Raw genomic sequence first — 23,022 nt, 5'->3', positions numbered from 1 at the left:
GAGACCCCATCTCCAAATATAGTCACTTTCTGAGGGATCACAGGTACTGGTGGTTAGAACTTCAGCATGTGAATTTGGAGGAGGCAAAACTCAGCCCATAACATAGCAATTAAACAACACTGGCATCAAGAAGAAGGACTGGACAGGCCGAGATCAAAGACTAGACGTTGCGCTCTAAGCACTACTGGTCATTTCAAGGGAGTGGCGCTGTGTTCACCGAACTACAATGCTTGCTGCATTCAATCTTCTTTTTCGGTGCTTTTGTATGTTTTGTGGCTTCTTTATTTAACAGGTTGACAGGAATAAAACAAATTTTCATCCAGTTAGGATGAAATGCAACTGACATTTTAAATTTATCTTCTCTTCAGAGTGTCAGAAAATGAATATTTATTCTTTGATGCCTGATATTACAGTCATTCATTATCTTTCAGGGAACAGATTGGGTTGTGAATTGATACCTGCTGAGTTCCCAGATGAGCATATGTGATGATTCCCGAAAAGGGCTAGGCTGGTTCTAAGTCTCCAGAGCTGTAAACAAACAGAGGTCTGGAGAATGAACTCTGTCCAGTCTAATTACTTCTCTGTGACTCATTTTTGACAATTTCAAAATTCAGAACAATTTTTATGGTACCATATGTAGAGTCCACCTAATTCACAATCTACTTCCTAAACCTGTATTTGTTTTGCTCGCAAATCCTTCACGGCATGTGGCAGGCTATAAGTAAATTCATTAAATTCATTTTAAATTCATAAAACTAAAACAGATTCTTGAGGCCGGATAGACCACGGTTGGATAATGTTTGTTCCATTGCATTCATACAACTCATTGCCCCTCTGTTCCAGGAACAGACAGAATTTTACATAATTATTTGAAAAGCAGTACAAAATTGGTGTAGCCTCGTGGTGAAGGGCCTGTGCTCTGAGGGTAACAGCACCACTTTCCACCACCTGCAGGATCATGCAGAGGAAATGAGTGAAGCCTCAGTGAGCCCTTAGAATCATGTCTGGTGCACAGTGACACATACAATATATATGGTGAGAGCTGCTATTATTAGACTTTGCAGAGCAGACTTTCTGTTTGATGGGATCTTGCTCTCTCACCCCTTTCCCACATGTTGAGTACTCTATGACAAATTTGAGCTCTTTGTTAATTACATTTTAATAAGGTAAATACTTGACCTCCTAACAATTTGAAGTGCAGCCTTTGGCTAGCTGGATCCACACCACTGCCATGATTCCTCTTTCTATAACTTGCAAAATTAAAATTCGTACAACTTTAGAAGTATACTTTTTGATGTTCTTCCATGAACTTGTAGGCACGTTGTGTTCTTTGAATTCCTCCAGGTCATCTGTGAATAATCACCTACAGACAGTCACTCTCACTGTTTGCTTCCTCTGAAGTTCATGTGCAAGGCTTATGGGTCTCTTCCAATTTCCACGCTATGTTGTTGCTCTTCCCAGTTTCCAATGCCCTTGTTCCTCTTCATCAACATCAGCCCTCTTTGATTTCTAAATTGGACCCCAAACCTCTGGGAGCTGACTGTTTTTATTCTTTTGCCTGGTCCCTGATTAATACTTATATAACTTTCACATTATGTTAATTTGCCCCTATGAATTATTCCTTAAAAAATGTTTCTTATTTGTGCCTGTCGTCTCTCTGCTAGATTGTAGGATCCTTGACAATGAAACATGTGTCCTTGGATTCTTTTGTAGTTTATCCTACTATTTTTGTATGCAAATATTGCTTATTGCTTACTTTGTCTTCTTATTACCTTTTCCCCCAATCCCAGTTATTCTTCTCTATGTTGTAACCTGGACTTTCTAGCTGGTTTCCTTACGGTGAAAGGACACCGTCTAGAGTGTTTTCTGTCCTCTAGTATCTTGTATCCTCAAGTATCTTCTGATACTTGTTTTACCTTTTTATGTTGCACAATCTATTTACATATCATCCCAGTGAAATTAAAGAGTTGAAATGTTTTGGGGCACCTGTCTGGCTCAGTTGGTAGAGCATATGACTCTTGATCTCAGGGTCGTGAGTTCAAGCCCCACATTGGGTATGAAGTCTACTTTAAAAAAAAAAAAGTGAAATGTTTCTTAGAGTATGCAAAGGGAAAAAAAAGGCAAAGTGGTCCATGCCAGGTAAAACTGAGCCCTTCCTCTTTGTGGTCCCCACAGTATTCTTTATCAAACTTTCTTTGTGTACCTTTTACTTCCTTTTCTCTTTATTGGACCGTAAGACCATGTCCTGTTAGTTTTATTAATCTTCAGCACTTGGCATTTTACCTGAAACATAGTAAGTGCTGAAGAAATGAAAGACTGAACAAGGAGACTTACCCATGAAAATAGTAGGTCTTACACTAGGTTCATCCGTTTTCCAAAAACCTAGCTTTATTATCATTATTTTTTAAGATTTTATTTGTTTATTTGACACACAGAGAGAGAGAGCAAGAGCAGGAACACAAGCAGGGGGAGTGGGAGAGGGAGAAGCAGGCTTCCTGCCAAGCAGGGAGCCCGATGCGGGGCTCAATCCCAGAACCCTGGGATCATGACCTGAGCCGAAGGCAGACACTTAACAACTGAGCTACCCAAGCACCCCAAAAAACCTAGCTTTAGACTGATACTTTAAAGTATGGACCCTGAAGCCAGAGGAGTGTGATTAGTATCCCAGATTTACAGCTTACTAGCTCGTGACAGAGGGCAAATGATCTCTCTGAGACTAGTTTATTCATATATAAAATATGTAGGTTGTCAGGATTTTAATCCTTAGGCCAGTACTTAAGAAATTTAGCTATTATTATTATAGTAAAATGATATTAAAATATATTGACATTTGGGGCACCTGGGTGGCAGTCGTTAAGTGTCCGTCCACACTGTCATGTAGCCCTCACCACCATCCATCTCCAGTACTCTTCTTATCTTCCAAAACAGAAATTCTATATCCATCAAAAAATAACTCCTTATTCCACTCATACTCCAGCCCCTGCCAACCACCATTCTACTTCCCATCTCTATGAATTTGACTACACTGGGTTTCTCGTTATGTAAGTGGAATCATACAATATTTGTCTCTTTGTGCCTGGCTTATCTCCCTTGGCATGTCTTCAGGGTTCCTCCAGGTTGTCGCAAGTGTCAGATTGCATTCCTTGTTAGGGCTAAAAAAATTTTTTTTTATTTTAATGATTGCAGAACATTCCCTTTCTGTTTTGTATCTTTAGGTGTTTCCCCCTTTTTAACAACTCTGCTAATGAAAGTTGGGCTTGGTCTTTAAACATGCCCAAGTTTTTTGCGGCCTAATGTAATAATGGAAGATTGAAAAAAAAAAAAGAACAAGTCTAATGCCCAGGAAATCTCATTAAAAACATGTCTTTTTGCTTTGATCAGAAATAAATATATTTTAAGGTGCATTTAAGATTTTGTTTTAGAAACAAGGGAAATGTTCAAATGTGTGGCTTTGTTGTTCTCTTTCAGCAATGATTACTGCATCATCTTGGCCAATGTATTCACTAACCATAAAAGGAGAAAAATGTGCATTTCGTTGATAATATTGAGAATGAGTTGGCAAGTGATCTCTGAGCTCTGGGATGGGCTAAAAGGTGAAATGGAAGATGTTTTAACCTGCCAAGACTTGAGTTCAAGTCTTTAAAACGGTTTCTTTTCCAATAATTACTAAGACTTTTAATTGCAAAACTGGATAAGGAATCTTCTGGCATGTATTTTATTTCAGACAGCAAACTATTGATGAGAAAAACAGTGAAACATCAGATGAGAAAAACAGAAAACAATCTTGGTAGTTTAAAATATATTTCTCAGTATGAATGAGGGCACTGGTTACAAGCCTGGGGACTTCAAAGGGTATGGATGCCCTCTCTTTCTTATACGGAAGGAAACTTTTCATTGGATTTTATTTTATTGTCCCAGGTAGAAGAAACATTTTTATATTCATTATTCATCTACCCTGCCTAGCATAAAAATTATCTAAGTAAGTTTAGAGAATATTAAAGAACATAATTTAAGAAATCTGAATATAAATTCTTTAGCTTGTCTTTTATTTATTTTTTTTATGTTTTATTTATTTGAGAGAAAGAGACAGAGATAGCAAGAGAGAGGGCATGAGCAGGGAAGAGAGGGAGAAGCAGGCTTCTGGCTGAGCAGGGAGCCCAATGCGGGGCTCGATCCCAGGACCCTGTGATCATGATCTGAGCCGAAAACTGATGTTTAACTGACTGAGCCACCCAGGTGCCCCATCTTGTCTTTTATTGTTGAGGCACTGATCTTTACTCTGAAAAGGTGAACAGAAACCTCCGTGGAGAACATAAACTCTGATGACAGTGAGGAAAGAGTTCAGAGCTTCTCAGATGGTAGTGGCTATGTCTTGTCCATCTAGGGCTGGTCAGTTCAGTCCTTTATTGTAGTTAGGATTTTCTTGGCCCATAAATTGAGTAACCATATGTTGTAGATTTTCTGGAACAGCCCCAATTTAAAATATTCTTTCCTGTTGTTAGACCATGTGTCGGACCATGTGTTCTGATATTTTTATGGAAAATGTGGTCAGCTTACCCATAATTTTCAATAGTTCCCTAATGGGCCTTTCCTTCAAGGTACCCAGAGGAATCTGTGTCTGGGTTGGGGCATGAGCTCTACCCATTCTGTAAGAGTCAGCTAATGTCTTTGCATCTCTGTGAAGTCCAACCTGCCTTCTGCAACCATTTTCAGAAACTTTCCCTCTCCATTTCCCACACCATCTACAGATTGTATGTGGTCTTTTTTTTTTTTTTAAAGATTTTATTTATCCACTTGACAGAGATACAGTGAGAGAGGGGACACAAGCAGGGGGAGTGGGAGAGAGAGAAACAGGCTTCCCGCGGAGCAGGGAGCCCGATGCGGGGCTCCATCCCAGGATCCCAGGATCATGACCTGAGCCAAAGGCAGATGCTTAATGACTGAGCCACTCAGGTGCCCCTGTATGTGGTCTTATGTTGTTGTTATTCTTATATGTGGTTTAGTTTCATCTCCTCAACTACACTGTGCAGCCTGGAGGAAAGGGACATCACCTCAATTTCTCCTACTACCTCCCCAGTACATCACACAGTGCTGGGCATACAGCAGCTCTGGTTTTAAAATAAGAAAAAAAGATTCATTGAATTTTTTGTGTCATTCAGGAAGAGAAACCCCTTTGAAAACATCTTTACCAGAACCCCGCAGTGAGCCTGTATATATTAGACTATTAGTTAAACCCTCACCACATTCTGTCAAATTCAAATGTAGGTTTTCGACACCAGATTCCTATTCTAAGGTATTTGATAATAAATAAGTAAACATATATTTGAGGGAAAAGGGGAGTAGAAACCCAGCCCTTGGGTTCTCATATGTGCTAAGTACAAAAGGTAAATTTTATGACTTTATTATTTTGTCTAAGACATAGTTAGACATAGAATTCCATAATCTCTTTTTCAGGCATCCCTTCCTTTATGTCCCCTGACTATGGAGGCCCTCGCCAACCTTAGTGCTCTACTCCGTAAACATTTGTTCCATGGGAGTTGCTTATGAGGAAGACGAGATGATTGCTACCAAATCCACATCTCTCTCTCTCTCTTTTTTTATTTGAGAGAGAGAATGAGAGAGAGTGAGCGAGAGAGAGCACGAGCAGAGGAAGAGGGAGAAGCAGGCTCCCCACTGAGCAAGAAGCCCAATGTGGGTCTGAATCCCAAGACCCAGGGATCATGACCTGAGCCGGGGGGAGACGCTTAACCGACTGAGCCACCCAGGCATCCCTCCACATCTCTTGAAGCAGCTTTTCCCTGCACTCCAGCCAACTATTCACAAGTAGGTGGAGGATGTAAGATAGGGGTACGGTGAAGACATGGGAAGTTTGGGGACACTTGGGCAACACCAGGCATCAGGGAGCCTTTTCAAAATATTCATAGCAGATGAGATGGAGTAGGTTGGGGTGGGGACTCCTGTGGCCTGGATTTCAGAGAACGTGTGTTCCAGACCTCTTAGTCCAATGTCCTGTGGCACCTCTTTAAGGCCTTCCGTCGGCTTGCCTCTATCACATCTCCTTCCCAAGAACCCATTCCTATCAGTATGAACGCTCATCTTTTCTCCAAGTAATTGGAATGTTTAAGAGAATTTAATTAGCCATATGTATACATATAATGCATTAGATTTATAAGAGTTATTTAAGTACTTGGGGAAGGTTTTGCTCATTAGGTTATAAATGTGCTCTGCAGGCATTTAAAACGTTTAAAATAAAAATTGATTCTGTTAAATTTATAAATGCAGTTTAAAATGTTTAAGTGGTTGTAATTATCCAAGTTTGTATATGATATTGATTGTTTAATTTAGTTTCTTTACCATGAGCTAACCAAATATTAATCAAAGAAAAGTGAGAGAATTATTCTTCATCTGCATAATAAGATTACTAATTTGAACTCGAGGAAAACTAGATTTTTAATCCTGTAACTTTAAAAAATGGAATATCAATTCGATATCCCAATAAGCATAAATAGTTTTTTCTACTCCTAAAGATTTCTTTTCTGTCCAAGACATAAAAAACAAACAAGTAAACCTCTGATAATATCAAAAGACAGACCCTAAATATGTTTACATGTAAATGACCCCTTATTGGCCAACAGTCTCTTTGCTTCTTATGGTCTTGAAATTTCTAGAATATAAATGATCCACAAGATCCTTCTTTAATCTAAGGAAGGGAATTATTAGCACTTTTAAACTTTCCATCACATGCAAGTTTCCTTGAACTATCAGGCATATGATATGGAATATGTTTGTATTATGAAATGGAATTTTCTCCCTTGATCTGTAAAAGCCTGTTACTAAACAAATTACAGAGACTCTTAAATATCTCATACCTGGTACCCCCTCCTGTCCTCCTGCTCCCCCCTCCCCTTCCTTAGCTTCTCTTCTTGGGGGCAATCCAAGTGAAATAAAGAATGGGGATGCCAGCAGATTCAAACACAAATGCAAAACCTAAGGTCGTTGATATTGGGAAAGCTGAAACCGTACACGGCTCTTTCTTTACTTCTGGACTGCGCACTGCTCATATAAAATTACAAATGAATCCACTACCACGGCACAGGCACACCACGCCTGATGAGGTGCCTGGCCAGACTCAAGAGCTTCTTCCACGTACTTGCTCTCTTCACACCACAGTGACCGCGCCGTAGCAGATAGCCTACACCAGGGCCAGCAGCGATCATCTTACCCTCTAGATGGCTACGCGCTTTTTTAGCTCTGGAAGCTTTTTGCTATTCGTACTTTTGTTAAGGAAAAAGAAAAATTCCTACAACACTACCTTCTGGGTCAGTCCAACGGAAGAGTACCCTGTCATTGCAGACAAAAAAATATATATATACATATATATATTTATATACAAAAACAAACAAAAATTACCATATACAAGGACTTATCGATGTGTATGAGGATTTTCTTGCTACTATAAGACCTCAGTAAAATTCATAAATGAATTGGATATTTGGATGCTAAAGCTAATACAAGATGCAACTCTACTGCATCATCTTAGAGTTAAAACTTCTCTGTTCATTTAATCAGCCTCCTTTATCTTTTGGATGCCTTTATTAAAAGTGTATGTTATATGTTTAAAGCTATAAAATAAATTGTCCTAATAAGGAGGCCACTATTTTTTTCTGCGTCATACGCTGGGATTTCAAATAGGAGTTCATTTTTAGAAAGGATTCTCTGCTAAGGAAAGTTTGGGAAGCTGCTGATTTACTTCCAGCTAAAAGCCTCTTAACTTTTCCTCTAGATTTCAGGCTCCTTATAGACTACGAAACTAAATTCAATGTTTCCGGCCTGCTTTCCAAGGCAGAAATCATCTGACCTGACGTTAGCTTATCCAAATATGTTTTTTCCTAGTCGCCCGCACAGACTCTCAAGTCTGGGAAAGGTCACTGTGCCCCCACTTCCTTGCCTGCTGCCCTTGACGGGTCTTGTTAGTCCCCCCGCACTGGGCCACCACCCATCTAGGAGGTGGCCTGAGGAATGAAGCCCATTTGCCATCAGCTCTTCTCTACACCCCAGTGCGTTCTGCATCTTGGTTCATTGTGTCCCTGAATCTGAGACTCTTCCCCTCCGCCTTTCACCTGTCCTACTTCTTTGTTATCCTTCACAGTCCACACACCTGTAGACCCTTTATTACCTTCCTGAGTTCATGATGATCTCTTCTTCCCACAGGCTTATATTTAATTTTGCCTAATTTTGCTTTCTTTGTTCTATGGTCTTCCCACCAGGATCATGAACTTACCTATTTCTTCACAAGCTTGTGATGACCATGGGGCTCTATCCTTGAAGGGTGGGTAGAGTTCTTGGCTGCAATTACATGCCCTGACTTTAGCCTCAGTCCTGTCACTCACTGATTTCTGTAATTTTAACCAAATCACTTAAACTTTAATAGTCTCATTTTCCCCTCTGTAAAATGGGAATAATAAAATCTGCTGTTTTAGAATACTGTGGTCACAGATGGAGTGGTCTGCTGCTGGTTTAGGCTAGTTATCTTACTGGAGTCACCATGGATGAAGAAATGATTATTGAGTTGTTCTGGTTTAGAAACCCAATCTTATTAACCCACCCAGAGTTGATGGGTTGTAAGAATCTGACTCCTGAGATTATAGCTCACAAGAGACTGGAGGTTCTTTTTGCTTCCTTTCTACATTTTCTTCCTAGGTCATTTCTCTACTTCCCAAACACTGTTTGTCTTTACACACCAGTGACCAACAGATGTCCGTGGCAGCCTGGATCTCTCTACTAAGCTTCATGACCATGAATCTAGATGGCCACTTGACATTCCCCCTGGGAGATCTCACATGCTTCTCAAATGTAATATATTCAAACTGTACTCTTGTTCACTCCATAACATCTACATTCCCACACAGAGCCACATCTAATCTATCCCTTGTTCATCCTTGTTCATTTTAGTGAATGGATGGCACCTCTTCAACCCAGTTGCTCAGGCTGGTATCTGGGAACTGCCCCTCCCGCACATCCAGTCTATCACCGAGGTCTAGTAATCCTGTTCCTAAGCATATCACAACTCTGTCCCCTTCTGTCTACTGCCACCATTCTTGTCCATATTACCATTATCCCTTGACCGCATTATTGCAAAATTCTCCAACCTGGTCTCTCTGTTTCTACTTTAATTCTCTGTCTAACCCATTCTTTCCATAGCAACCAGAAGGATCTTTTTAGAGCACAAATGTCATCATATCTCATCTTATCTTTATATTTTGTACCCAAATAACTCCAAATCATCTCTGAGTGGCCTCTGCAGCCCTTTGTGATCTGGTCTGCTTCCTTCAGCAGGTCATTCCTTGTGGTCCTTCTCTCCCTTAAACCCCTTCCAATCTGTATTGGCTCTTCTGATCCTCAAACACACCAAACTCTTTGCTGTCTTCTGCCTGACAGCTTACTCTTCATTCCATCAGCTGGTTGACTCCAAAAGCCTCTCTTCCTCCTCTAGTCTAATGCAGCACTTAGCACAAGATGTAGTTGTGGTTTTATTTGTGTGATTACTTGTTTGTCTGTCTCCCCTCTGGACTGTAACCTGAGGGCAGGAACTACTTACAACTCTATGGTGCCAGCCAGAGTGTAGGGGCTCAGTAAGTGTTTGATGAATGACTATTCATTTGTTCACTTTATAGTGATTCATCTCCATGTTGTTCCCTTTCCTGGTGCCTGCAAAGCTGATCCAAGGAAAAGTACATGCGTGATAAACATTGACAATTAGAACCAAAATATTTGCATGGTGTCAGGAGAAACTTTGTCCCGTGAACTTCACCATCCTCATGTCATATGAGCATCCCTCTTGATTAGATTGTGCCAGATAAACATTACTCATTTCTTCCTCCCCAGCTCTTTTTTTTTTTTTTTAAAGATTTTATTTATTTATTTGACAGAGAGAGACACAGCAAGAGAGGGAACACAAGCAGGGGGAGTGGGAGAGGGAGAAGCAGGCCTCCCGCAGAGCAGGGAGCCCGATGCGGGGCTCGATCCCAGGACCCTGGGATCATGACCTGAGCTGAAGGCAGACGCTTAACGACTGAGCCACCCAGGCGCCCCATTCCTCCCCAGCTCTTCAGCATCTCTGCCTACTAATAGTTTCTGTGATTATGAGCCATTGGGTTGTTTCAGACAGTCAGATTGCAATACCATCGATTGCGTAATAGAATTACTCTACTACTAATAACAGTAATCACAACCACAAATGTTTATATCGTACTTTATGATTTTCTAAGTGCTCTTAACGTGCATTATCTCCTTTAATCTTGGAGTCTGGGCCCAAAAACGTATCTGTGACCTCGGTTGATTTGGATGGATCCCAAGCTTTTTCTGAATCAGCTTCCATGCAGTCCATCTGTCGCTGAAGGAAGGGCTGCTTCAGCAGAGGGCTGATGTGGGGCTTTTTTGGGTAGTTCCATCCCGAGATGGTAAACTTGTCCCCACCACATCCTCAAATTCTGGAGACTTTTACTGTGTATGGCCCCAAATTTACCAACTGCCATTACTCCTAAGGTTGTTAAGACTGAAAAATGAGCTAATAATAATAACAAATACTTGTTTGAGTGCTGACAATGTGCTGGACGATGTCCTAAGTGCTTTACACACACACACACTAATTTATTCAGTCCTCATAACTGCCCCAACTTAGAAGACATATGTAGCATTGTTGTACCTACTTCTAAAGGGAGAACTAAGACCCCAAAAGATTAAGGAGCTTGTCCCCTTGCTAATAACTGGGGAAGCTGGCACATGAACCCAGCCGACTTTCTAGACTCCATGCTCACAGACAGCATATCTGTGAATGTTTATTCTTTAGTCACATTTGTTCTTTACTGACATGATTCTTTAATACACTTATCGGAATTTAAGGAGCGCTCACTGAACACAGCTTGCTTCCTAGTGGGGAAGATGGGTTTGGACAAATGATCACCAGTGGGCTGTGTGTTACAAAGATGAAGGAACACTGTGGGGTAGGAGCATAGAGCAGGGGACCAAGGCTCATCCGGGGCTCAGAGAAGGCCTCTGTGAGGAGGGGACATTTTATCCAAAGCCTGGAGGCCATGCATATGTGGTCTACACTAAAGGGAGGAGGGAGACCTCCAGCAGGGCAGAGCCTTCCATGACTGCCTGAGGAACTAAGAGAAGTCCGTGCAGTGCAGCCGGAGTTTCTAGAGCAGAGAAACAAGTGGAGTGAGGTGATGCTGGAGAACAAAGGGCCTGCGATTTGGTATTTTATCTAAGGATCATAAGGATTTGGTGTTTTATTCTAAGGGCCTTGGGCAACAAAAAGATTTGAGGCAGACTGCTGAGCTGCAGGGAGAAGGCGGAGGTCAGCTGGGAGGTTGCTACCTTCCCGCAGCAGAGGGAGGCTGGCTGGGAGAACAAGGGTGGGGGCAGCCGGGATCCAGGGAAGTGGATGTGGCCAAAACAGGTTTAGGAGGTAGAGTGAGCAGAACCCGGAGACTAACTGAATGTGGAGGATGGGGGGGAAGGAGGAGTCAAGGTCTCTTACTTGAGTAAGGTTTTGATAAAGGAAGCAGAAATGGACAACAGAAACAGAAGCAGATTTGGGTGCAGGGACTGACGGAGTGATGGATTGAATTTCAGGGGTGTTGACACAGAACTGGATGTGTCCAGCCGGCACTTGGCTTGTACGGGTCAGGAAGGGGGAATTGGGCTACAAAATTTCTTTGACTCTAAGATGGACATTTTTCATATTTATGACTTTCAAAATTACGTGGCTTAAAAACAGTTTGTTTAGTAAAAATAGTGTTTTAACAGTGAACTATAATTGGTGGTGTCTTAAAATAGACGATAGTCTATAAAATAAGAATATTCCATAAAAACATAACTAATTTGTATTTAATTGTGTTTTGAGATATCAGGGAAGGAAAGCCTTTAAAACACTCTTTTGGGGTGCCTGGGTGGCTCAGTGGGTTAAGCGTCTGCCTTCGGCCCAGGTCATGATCCCAGGGTCCTGGGATTGAGTCCCAGGTGGGGCTCCCTGCTCAGTAGGGAGCCTGCTTCTCCCTCTCCCACTCCCCCTGCTTGTGCACTGTCTCTCTCTCTGTCAAATAAATAAATAAAATCTTAAAAAAAAAAAAACACTCTTTTATCTTAAAAAAAAAAGATCCTATTTAGTAAAAGTAAAATTCAGCAGTAGCACTAATATTTGACACAAATGCCAAACTGGTAAAGTTCTAGTAATGAAGCTTTAACCACAACTCTTATGGGCTTGAGGTGTCTGTTCTTTCTAAGTCTAGACCATTCCTTGCTCCTGTTTCTACCTGCAACATAATTTTGCCTACATGTTAACTTGATTACCTGTCTCTGTCTCCACATTACAAAGGTATGTTTTGTCAACCTTGTATAGAATAATGTGCTTTTGAAATTCAATCCATCATCCCTTTTTCCTGAGTGTAAAATGATGAACCTTTTCCTGTAACTGTGGCCGTGTGTCCCATACCCACCCCCACCCCACAACCCGCCTCAGCGACATAGGTGGGGCAAGAGCTAAAGAAAGTACCATTAGTTTAAGAGAAGAAAAAGACTTAGCAACATCCCTTTCTCAAATCCTACATCATTTAGTCCCTGAGTTGTTTTTTGGCCCATATACTGTCTTCCATTTTTAATTTAATATTCATAACTGTGTATATAACCTTCCCAATTAGATTTTTGCTTAGCAGGGGAGCAAACCACCATAGCTACTCCCTACAGTCCTTGGTTCCAGAGTCTTTACCTGGTTTTCCACTTCCACCAGATCATTCTGGATCCTTCAATTAAGGCCTAGGTCTCACACAGACCACCACTTAGTACAACCCAAGCTCAAGGGAACTTTTTATTGCAGCAAAATATACATAGCATAAAATGTACTGTCTTGACCATTTTTAAGGGTACAAGTCAGTGGTATTAAATAGATTCATCATACTATGCAACTATCACCACCATCCATCTTACAAATTTTGTAAGTCATCCTTGTGCAGGGGTCATGCTATGCTTCTCTGTATTATTCCAATCTTAGTATGTGTGCTGCTAAGGCAAGCACTCTCAAGAAAACTTTTAAAAACAAAACTTTACTTCCTAACTTGTCTATGAGGCCAGCATTCCCCTAATACCAAAACCAGATAAAAATACTACAAGAAAGAAAATTACAGACCAATAGCTCTCATGAACATAGGTGCAAAAATCCTCAACAAAATATCAGCAAGTCAAATCCAACAACGTATAAAAAGAATTATATACCACAACCAAGTTGGATTTATTCCAGAAGTGCAAAGCTGGTTCAACATTTGAAAATCAACCAATGTAATCCACTACATCAATAGACTAAAGAAAAAAATCACATGATTATATTGACTGATGCAGAAAAAACATTTGGCAAAATCTAACACCTCTTCATTATGAAAACTCTCCACAAACTAGGAATAGAGAGAAACTTTCTCAACATGATAAAAAAAGAAAGCATCTACAAAAACCTACATCAAACATCCTACTTAATTGTGAGAAACTGTATACTTTTTTTAAGGTCAGGAAAAAGTCGAGATGTCCTCTCTCACCACTCCTAATTAACAACATACTGAAACTTCTAGCTAGTGCAATAAGACAATAGAAGGAAATAAAAGGTAAACAGAGCAAGAAAAAGCACCAAAACAAATCTTTACTCAGAAACAAGGGTAGGCACCTCAAGTCCCTTTTAGAATTTGTAGACTTTCTTTATTGCATATTTGTTTCCTGTTTCAAAGATATCTACTCTTGTTTTATTATTGCCTTGCTTCTATTTCCTTGAGTTTAAGTTGCTGTTCTTTTTCTAGCTTCTTAAGATGGAAGCTAAAATCATATGGACTTTCAATTTTTGTTCTTCTCAAGTATATACACTTAAAGCTATGAATTTCCCTTTGAGCCCTGCTTTATCTGTACCTCAGGTATCTTGATATGTCACATTTTCATTATCATTCAGTTTAAGATAGTTTATAATTTCACTGCCATGTTTTCTTGGACCTAGAAGCTATTTAAAAATGTGTTGCTTAATTTTCAAACACATGGAGGTTGTCTAGTTACCTTCCTGTTATTAATTTCTAGTTTGATTCCACTGTGGTAAAAGAACACATTTTGGATGATTTCACTCCTTAGGAATTGTTTGAGACTTGCTTTATGGCCTAGCAGATGGCCCATGTGGGTAAGTGTCCATATGCTCTCACAAACAGCATGTACGTGGCAGTTGTTAAGTATAAAGTTCTGTATATGTCAATTATGTCAATTTGGTTATTTGTGTTGTTCAGGTTTTCTATATCCCTGCTGATTTTTTGTCTGCTCGTCTTATCGGTTATTTAAAGAGGTGCTAAAATCTCCTGTAAAGATTGTTAGTTTATCTATGTCTTCTTTTAGTTCTGTCAACTTCGCTTAATATATATTGGAACTATGCTACATTTCCCACAAATTATTTCTACATTACAAATTAGTAGATGCATACAAATTTAGGACTGCTTTATTTTATGTAAACTGACATTTTATCATTATGAAATGTCCCTTTTCAATCTCTAGAAATATTTCTTCCCCCAAAGCTTTTGTTGTCTGATATTAACATATAGCTATACCAGCTTTCTTTTGGTTAGTGTTTGCATGGCACATTTTTTTCATTTTTTTTTTCTTTAAAACTTTGTGTTTGGGGCGCTTGGGTGGCTCAGTCGTTAAGCGTCTGCCTTCGGCTCAGATCATGATCCCAGGGTCCTCGGATCGAGCCCCGCATCAGGCTCCCTGCTCGGTGGGAAGCCTGCTTCTCCCTCACCCACTCCCCCTGCTTGTGTTCCCTCTCTCACTGTGTCTCTCTCTGTCAAATAAATAAATAAAATCTTTAAAAAAAAACTTTGTGTTTTTATAATTAAGTTGAGTCTCTAGTAAACAACACATGGATTTTGCTTTTTTAATCCAAAAGCAATTTTGGTCTTTTAATTGGAGTAATAATCTATTAACATTTAATGTAATTATTGAAATGTTTATATTTACTATCTTGTTATGTTTCTTCTTTAGTCCTTTATTTCTCCTTTTTTGTCTTTTTTTGGGAGAAGAATCAAGCATTTTTTTATTATTGTATTTTTTTCCTCCTATTTTAGCTTACTGGTTATTAGCTTTTAGAAGCTCTGGATTATTTCATCTTTTTTCTAAAAGGAAGGCGGACGGTACAAGCGAATCACCTTAATCCTGTCGAGGGTTGGTTTTAGGCTTTGTTAGGGTTGGTCCTTTTGGGTTTACCTTCATTACCAAGCTATGGTCTTTCTGGAGCCTCAGTCAGAGGTTTGGGTGCTGGTGAACCTTGAAGTCCACCCTCAGTCTCTTCAGTACCATTCTCCGGCAAAATCTTTGCACAGCGCTTCAGCCAGCCGCCCAGCTGTGGCTTTCCATTAGCTTTCCTATAGTCACTAACTCCCTTCCCTTGGGAGTTAACAAGCATCTTAATGGGGGATTGCTTCTAGCCTTCCCGGTTCACTTGTCTGCAATTCCCTCCTCTATGAGATTTTACCACCTATGTTCCAGCCACTTTGGCGGCTTTGAACTCCAATCTGTCCCCTCAGCCCAATAGAATAATACAGTAACTGCCACTTACTCTATTCCCTGCCCTGTGAATTGGGCCAGGGAGACTATGGAGCTCCCCTTGGTGTGCTTATCTGCTCTTAGGGATGGTCTACAATGGTCGCTCTTCAATGCCTTCAAATGCTTGTGTTATATACTCTGTGCAGCTGTTAATAGTTGTTTTCAGCAGGATAGTTGGTTCAGTACAAGCTACTCTATTATGGCTGGAATCAAAAGTTTTCCTCTATTACAATTTGGTACCCTCAATGTTATAAATAAGAAGTCTAAAACAACTCAAGAGCTCTAAAATCTAAAAATCTAAAAGAACTCTCCAACCATCATCAAGTGTTTCCAACTTGGCATTCTGTTTAGATCAGATGTCCTTCCTTTCTTATCTTTACTTTGGTTCTCTGGCAAGAGCTTTGTATTTGGACTGAGAATGTGAAGATTTGGTTTCTAGACTTCTATATAAAAATTATGTGATCCTGGACAAATATCTTATTACCACTTTGGTTTTATCATTAGTCAAGGAGGATAGCCGTTAATGCCTGCCTGCCTAAGTCTTTTCAGGAACAAGCAGGACAAATCCTTGCACTGTTTTCCTGACAGCAATGGTGTGAGATCAGCTTAACAATGAAAGCAAGGTTCACGAGGATGCCATCCCCATAGAGATGTGGGAGCTTTCATAATTTCCCAGCTTTCCATTTCTCCTCGTGCTCTATTTTTCTTTTTCTCATCTTAATTAGAGCTGTGAATTAGACACAAATGTGATTGCTCTTTCTTCTGCCATCTGGGTCAGACTGTCCTGCCTGACCCCTAGAATGAAAAGGAACACAGGTGTTTGAGTGGGATGTTGGTTTTGAGAGAGCTGGCTGGCCAGGTGAATCCGACCAGAGACCATTTCCTATAGACAGGCCATAGAGGGACCCAAACTATCAGAAAGGTTTTGCTCAGCATGGAAACAGCACATAAAAAAGCCATGAAAGACTGAACGACACTAAGCTTGGGCAGCCAGATGGGTATGTTGCTATGAGTGGAATCACCTTTTAGCTGGAATTTTGGGGCCTAATGAGACAAGGCTTCGGTGGCACAGCTCCGCTTTGTCTCTGACTCTGCTTTTTCTAGGTTTTATCTCTGACGAATCCCCTTCTGGTTGGTATAGCCTCCGTTAGGTATTTCACTCAAGTCAGCCCGGTTGGTGCCCTGTCCTTTCAAGGTCACCTCACGTCTCTGCTCAGATGCTTTCTGTGCTCAGTTTATAGGTTGGCTCTGAGACATTGTTGCTTCTTGTTCCCAGATTTGGAGAAAGGACCTTATTATAACCTCCATGTTCCAGACCTTTTATAACCCCAATGGACCAGGTTCTTTCCATATGTATCTCTTTTGATCTTCACACGAGTCTGGAAGGTCATCACCTTCCTTTTACAGATTTGGAAACTGAGGATCACAGAGGCTAAGGCATCTGCCCAAGGTCACAGAGTGGAATGTTACAGAGAGTGTTCAAACGCAGGTCTGACCTCAAATTCAGAGCTCTGCTTGCTGCTGCTGCGGACGAAGTACCATGTGGGTGAGCCATTCCAAATTCTCATGTCACCTGTAGAAGAAAGGGCACCTAAAAAAAAAATGCTTTAGTTAAATAACCCTCCAGTCTAGCACACCTTCATGTCTTTCTACCTTAATTCATGTTTCTTCTCCTAGAATTCTGCTCATACTTACTGAGCACTTACTATATGTTGAGAACACACAGTAATATAAAGATGTAAAGCCTATAGTGGAGTAAGAGTATGAATAGGTACAACCTCTAGAGAAGGTAATTGAACAACATTTTGAATCTTTCAAATGTGCATAACTTTCGACCAGCTATTGCCCTTTAGGAATTACTCACATATGCACATAAAGCCTACAGTGTAACTGAGAATATTGATACACATATAAATAAATGCAAGGTATCTCAAATTGATATATCAAGTACATAAAGGAAAAAAGAACTGCTATCATTCAGGTTTCTACTGGAACCAGTAGTGTGTGTGTGTGTGTGTGTGTGTGTGTGTGTATTTATATTTATCTATTTATGAGAGAGAGGTTTATTATAAGGAGTCGGCTTATGCAGTTCCGGAGCTGGCTAGGCAAGTCTGAAATCTGTAGGGCAGGTCGGCAGGAAGGGAAGGCTGGAAAATTTTGGCCAGGGGCTGCTGCTGCAATTCCACAGTTGGAATTTCTTTTCCCTCAGAGAAACTTCAGTTTTGTTTTTAGGGCCTTTCAACTGATTGGATGAGGCCCACCCAGATTATCAGAAAATAACCCTCCTTACTTAAAATCAATTTAAGTAGATTTTAATCACATATATTAAAATACCTTCACAGCAACACCTAGATTTGTGTTTGATTGGATGACGGAGTACTCTAGCCTAACTAGAGCATAAAGTGAACTAGCACAAGAGGGTAAAATATCAAGAGCAATACAAAATACAGATGATCAACAAGCTATAGTAAAATGGAAAACCATTTAAAAGAGAGGGTTAAAATATGTTACTAAAGTATGTTGCTAAAGTATACATCCAATGGGAAGAAACAAAGAATCTAAGCCAAAGTGTCTTGAACAATACATTGATTGGTTTGCAACACAGGAAAACCAAGAATAGAGTGGAGTGCTTTGGCTCTGGCCATCTCTCTTTGAAGACTGGGGAACTTTTTAAATGCCTCCAGCAAACCTCCTCTCAAGTCTCATTGGCCTGAATTGGATCCTGGGTCCATATTTGGATTAATCTTGTGACTAGTGAATACTAGGTGCTAGTAAACTTAGCCTGAGTCAGTCAGTAGTGAAGGGAAGGGAAGGTTATGATTGCCTTAGATCAGGGCCTCCCAACCTTTTTCACAAGTAATGATGCCCGTATGGCTGATAGACTAGAATGGCTCAAAGCAAGCACCTTGGGGCTCCAGACCTCCCAGGGTCTGCCTGGCTGTCTCAAGGGATAAATACCTCTACACACCAATGGGTTGCAGCAACTTGCACGTTGGGTTAGAACAGTTAGGAACCAGCCCCTAGGGAAAGGATCCATTCCCAAACTATGAGACTTCTACTCAGTGGAGGAAGAGTGGACTGGTTAGTAAGGACACAATGGGTGGTTAGGAGAGGGGACACCACGGGTTTAGGAACCAAGGATGTTTCCAAGCTTCTGGTTTCAGTAACTGGGTAGAGGCCAGTGGTAAACTAGAGCAGGATTCTACTGGCTCATGAGAGCAAACTGTGTGCTGTCCCAATTCTGTATTAAATGATGGGAATATTTATGTCACAGAAATTGGCAAATGCTACAAATCAGTGTTTTCCTCTAGAAATCCGTCTTTAAACCTTTACCAGGACATAAAGGGCCCCAAGACAGACACACTGGAGGAGGAACAGGCTTGGTTTTTATCTTCCTGTTGGGAATCCTGCTCATTTTTTTTTAATTGAGGTGAAATTCACAGAACATAAAATTCACCATCATACTCAGCCTTTTTGAAGTTTATTCAAGCTAATGGTTATCGCCTCTTTATTCATCATCATGTTTTATTTTTGAGAAGGTAACACATTTACATTCAGAAGGTACAAAAAAAAAAAAAATCCAATAAAAAGTGTCCCTCCTGTTTCTGTTCTCCAGTCATCCAATTTCCTTCCTTGGAGAAAACCCAGGGTAATGGATCTTTCGGCATACTTTCTGAAAATTCTTAAATAAATGAATTCTCAGAATATTTTTAAACACACACACACACACACACACACACACACACACTGGTCTAGCCAGCTTTTCTTCATCTAACAAAATGTTTCTGGGATGGTTCCATACCAGTACATACAGAACCTCATTTTCTCTTACAGCTACATGGTAATCCATTCACATACAAGCAGCTACGGTGAATGACTTTGAACAGTTCTTTTTTGCATATATATGGGTATATCTGTAGGACCAAGTCCTACAAGCAGAAATGCTGGTCAAAGTCTATGTACATTTGGAAGTTGAAGGACGTTGTTAAATTGCCTTCTGTTGATAATGCACCAGTTTACATTTTCATTAGCAATATGCTTGTTTCCTCACAGCCCTGTCCACAAAGCATGTTATCAAACTTTTGATTCTTTGTCGATCTGATAGGGGAAAAAAAATGGTATATCAGTGTGATATAAATTTCCTTTCCTTTTATTGTGAGTAAGGTTGCTCATCTTTTTATAGGTTCAGGGGCCCTTTCTGTATCTTTTTTTTTTTTTTTTTTGGTAAACTATCTCCTTGGATCTTTTTCCATTTATTCTATTGGGTTTGGGGTACTTTTTTTTTTTTTTAAAGATTTTATTCATTTATTCATGAGAGACAGAGAGAGAGAGAGGCAGAGGGAGAAGCAGGCTCCCAAGGAGCAGAGAGCCCGATGCGGGACTCGATTCCAGGACCCCGGGATCATGACCTGAGCCGAAGGCAGACGCTTAACCATCTGAGCCACCCAGGCGCCCAGGTTTGGGGTACTTTTAATATTAAATTTTAGCAGTTCTTGTTAGCTGAAGGAAATTATCCTCAAACACTTTTTTTCCATTTTGTCATTTGTCTTCTGGCTTTGTTTCTGGTGGTTTTTCCCATGTGGGTCTTTTTTTGTTTTTAAAAATTTCATATAGTCAAATCTACCAGTTTTATATAGTTGAATCTTGTATGGCTTCTTGGTTTTATGTAATACTTCCTCACTCCAAAAATCATTCAAAACCTATTAAAAATGTAGCCCAATTTTCTCTAGTACCTATATGTTTTCATTTTTACATTTAAATCTCTTCTTCATATGGATTTTGTTCTACTTTTATTATTTTTTCTATGTGGCCATACAGTTGCCTCCATATTATGTGTTGAGCAATCCACCTTTTCCTCTTGTTTTGAAATGCCACCTTTAGACATTAATTTATAGAAGAGAAAGCTGGAAGGTTGGTACCTGCCATTTAGACAAAAGAGAGTTGGCCCTTGCTGTCTTTGGGAAGTGACAGTTCTAACATAGAGCTACCTGCTTGATGGAGTAGAGTTCTCAGTTTGCTTTAATTTCCTATTAAGAATTCTGTATGTGGCAGGGGTAGGACAGGGAACACACAAGTTCTTAGGGCAATTGGGAAACAGAGTTATACAATGTGTTGATTTTGTTCTTCTTATCGTTGTTTTTTTTTTTTTTTTTTTTTTTTTCCTGACCGGGGGAGGTCATACAAATGACAGCAGAAACTGCAGAAGTAAGCTACTTTTTGTTTTCAACTACTTGGTTACTTCCTCCCTTTATCAAGAAGTTGCTTGTCTATTTCTTGGGTAACATCAGTTTTGCTATGAGCTACAACTAGAGAGAACAAAAACAGGAATGGTGAATAACATATGAAAAAGTCTCTTTCAGAACAAGTAAATTTCCACTCCTGAGAAAACATTTTGACCACCGTTTTGGAGAATGAAGAGGTTCCTCCTAACCAAAACTAATCTTGGCTCAGAATCTATAGACAGTGAGACCTTTAACGGTCATTGTTTATGAGGTCAGGAAAAGGAAAAAAAGGAGGAACTGCAAGATAGCTGACAGAGTGACCAGAGATCGTGACTCTGTCACATGTTCATCTCCAAAAATGGTCTCAGACCAGCCGACAAAGCCTTGTTGGTCTGAGGAGGTGAATGGCCCAGGCAGCTGGCTCTGTTTCTGGTGATTTTTCCCATGTGGGTCTTTTTTTTGTTTTGTTTGCACCTTCTCCACAGAATGAAGTTCTGAGCTGCAGAGTGGAGCTTGGAGGCGACAGGCCACCTATTGGCATCCCCACATCGGGGATAAGCAGGCTTGGCCAGCCAAGGCTTGAAAATACAAGTATGTGGCTCATCCGAAGCACTCCTCAATACCTAGAGAACCCGGGCTGGCCTTCCCCCTTCTTCTGTCTACACACTCTGCCTATGTGGCACCAGAGTAGCTTCTTAACCCTTTGTGGGGTCCTTGGTGTTAATTTCAATTTGATTTTACCAACATGTGTTTAGGTGGGGAAAAGGAGGCCAGCAGATAGGAGAGGCACACTGTGTTGTCCCAAACCCATAGAATGACTAGGCTCCATTTTACATCTTACCCCACCAGGGAGATCTCAGAATAGAAATAGAAAGCAACCTGTGGCTTCTTTGGTTGCTGTTCCCCGTAGTAGGTTATTGACCAGGGGTGATTTTAGCATAATAGAAGCTTATTCTTTGTAAAAGCAGGAGGTAGAGGAATCTTGTCCTTTGTCTTGTTTTTCTGAACCCCCAACTCACCTCTTACTGCCTTCTCACACTCATCATTACTTGTCAAAATGTCCTGTGGTCCTTAGTACTTGATACACGATTCCTTCACTCTTAAGGTCATGAGGCAGGGGTCAGGAGCTTTTCTCCTGTTATAGCCACTAGCCCATCAAGTAAAAATGGCCAACATACTGAAATAACTACGCCCTCAAGTAAATTATTAAACCTATGTTATGTAAAGAGAAGACAAAACCATTAAGCATAACAAAAACACAAATCACATTCTTAAATGTTGGCATCTTGAAGAGGAGAAGAAAGGGAATGTATTAGCAGAGGAAGTAGGGAGAAAAGAGAGAGACAGGATATAGGAGGGGCCAGGGGTTCAGTAGGGAAAAGCAACAGTGTTGACTCTTGTATATACCCCCTTTGAAGTGTCAAAATATTAAAATAACTATTTCCAATTTTCCATTGCTTTCATTCTTAGCTGTTGGTTTTGACTGAGGCAACCAAATCATCCTCCTCAGTGAAATCATTTTCTGACCTCAAAAGCAGGAACTAAAGTTAACTCCTGCAAGGTCCTGTCAGAAGCCAGATGTTAAGGGCTGAATGTTTGTGTCCCCCCACAAATTCATATACATCATAGCCCCGATCCCCAGTGTGATGGTATTTGGAGGTAGGGCCTTTGGGAGGTAATTAGGTTTCAATGAGGTCATGAGGGTGGGACCCTTATGACAGAATAAGTATCTTTCTAAGAAGAGGAACACAGAGAGATCTTACTCTCTCCCTGTGAACACACCCAAAAAAAAAAAGGCCATATGAAGTGACAGTGAGATAGTGGTCATTTACAAGCTAGGAAGGGTTCTTACCAAGAAACTGAGTCTGTTGGCACCTGGATCTTGGACTTTCACCCTTCAGAACTGTGAGAAATAAATGTCTATTGGTTAAGTCTCCCAGCCTATGGTATTTCCTTATAGCAACCTGAGATGACTAAGACACCAGAGAATTGGACAACCACCTATTGGCTAAAGGTCATGGTCATAGTAGGGGTTGGGGGGATGGAGTATGTATGTTTGCCAGGATTCTGCATGTAAAAGTCCTCTCAAGAATTCTGACTCCAGTAAGAATCCCTGGCTGCCCTCATAGAAAGTATCTGCATTTTGATAGAGGCCTCTTAAAAGCCAGGTTGCCTGTAA

The 23,022-nt window shown here is 40.5% G+C and overlaps 1 non-coding gene across 1 annotated transcript; it reads right to left on the bottom strand.

Moving 5' to 3' along the window:
- Positions 1-12,970: 12,970 nt before the first annotated feature.
- On the bottom strand, positions 12,971-13,078 carry LOC116631876. Its single transcript, XR_004299314.1, has one exon. It is a non-coding gene; the product is annotated as a U6 spliceosomal RNA (small nuclear RNA).
- Between the last annotated feature and the right edge of the window lie 9,944 nt (positions 13,079-23,022).

The sequence above is a fragment of the Phoca vitulina genome, unplaced genomic scaffold (assembly GCF_004348235.1).
Source record: "Phoca vitulina isolate PV1807 unplaced genomic scaffold, GSC_HSeal_1.0 scaffold5, whole genome shotgun sequence".
Classification (NCBI taxonomy): Eukaryota; Metazoa; Chordata; class Mammalia; order Carnivora; family Phocidae; genus Phoca; species Phoca vitulina.
This window is presented reverse-complemented; position numbering and strand designations above follow the sequence as displayed.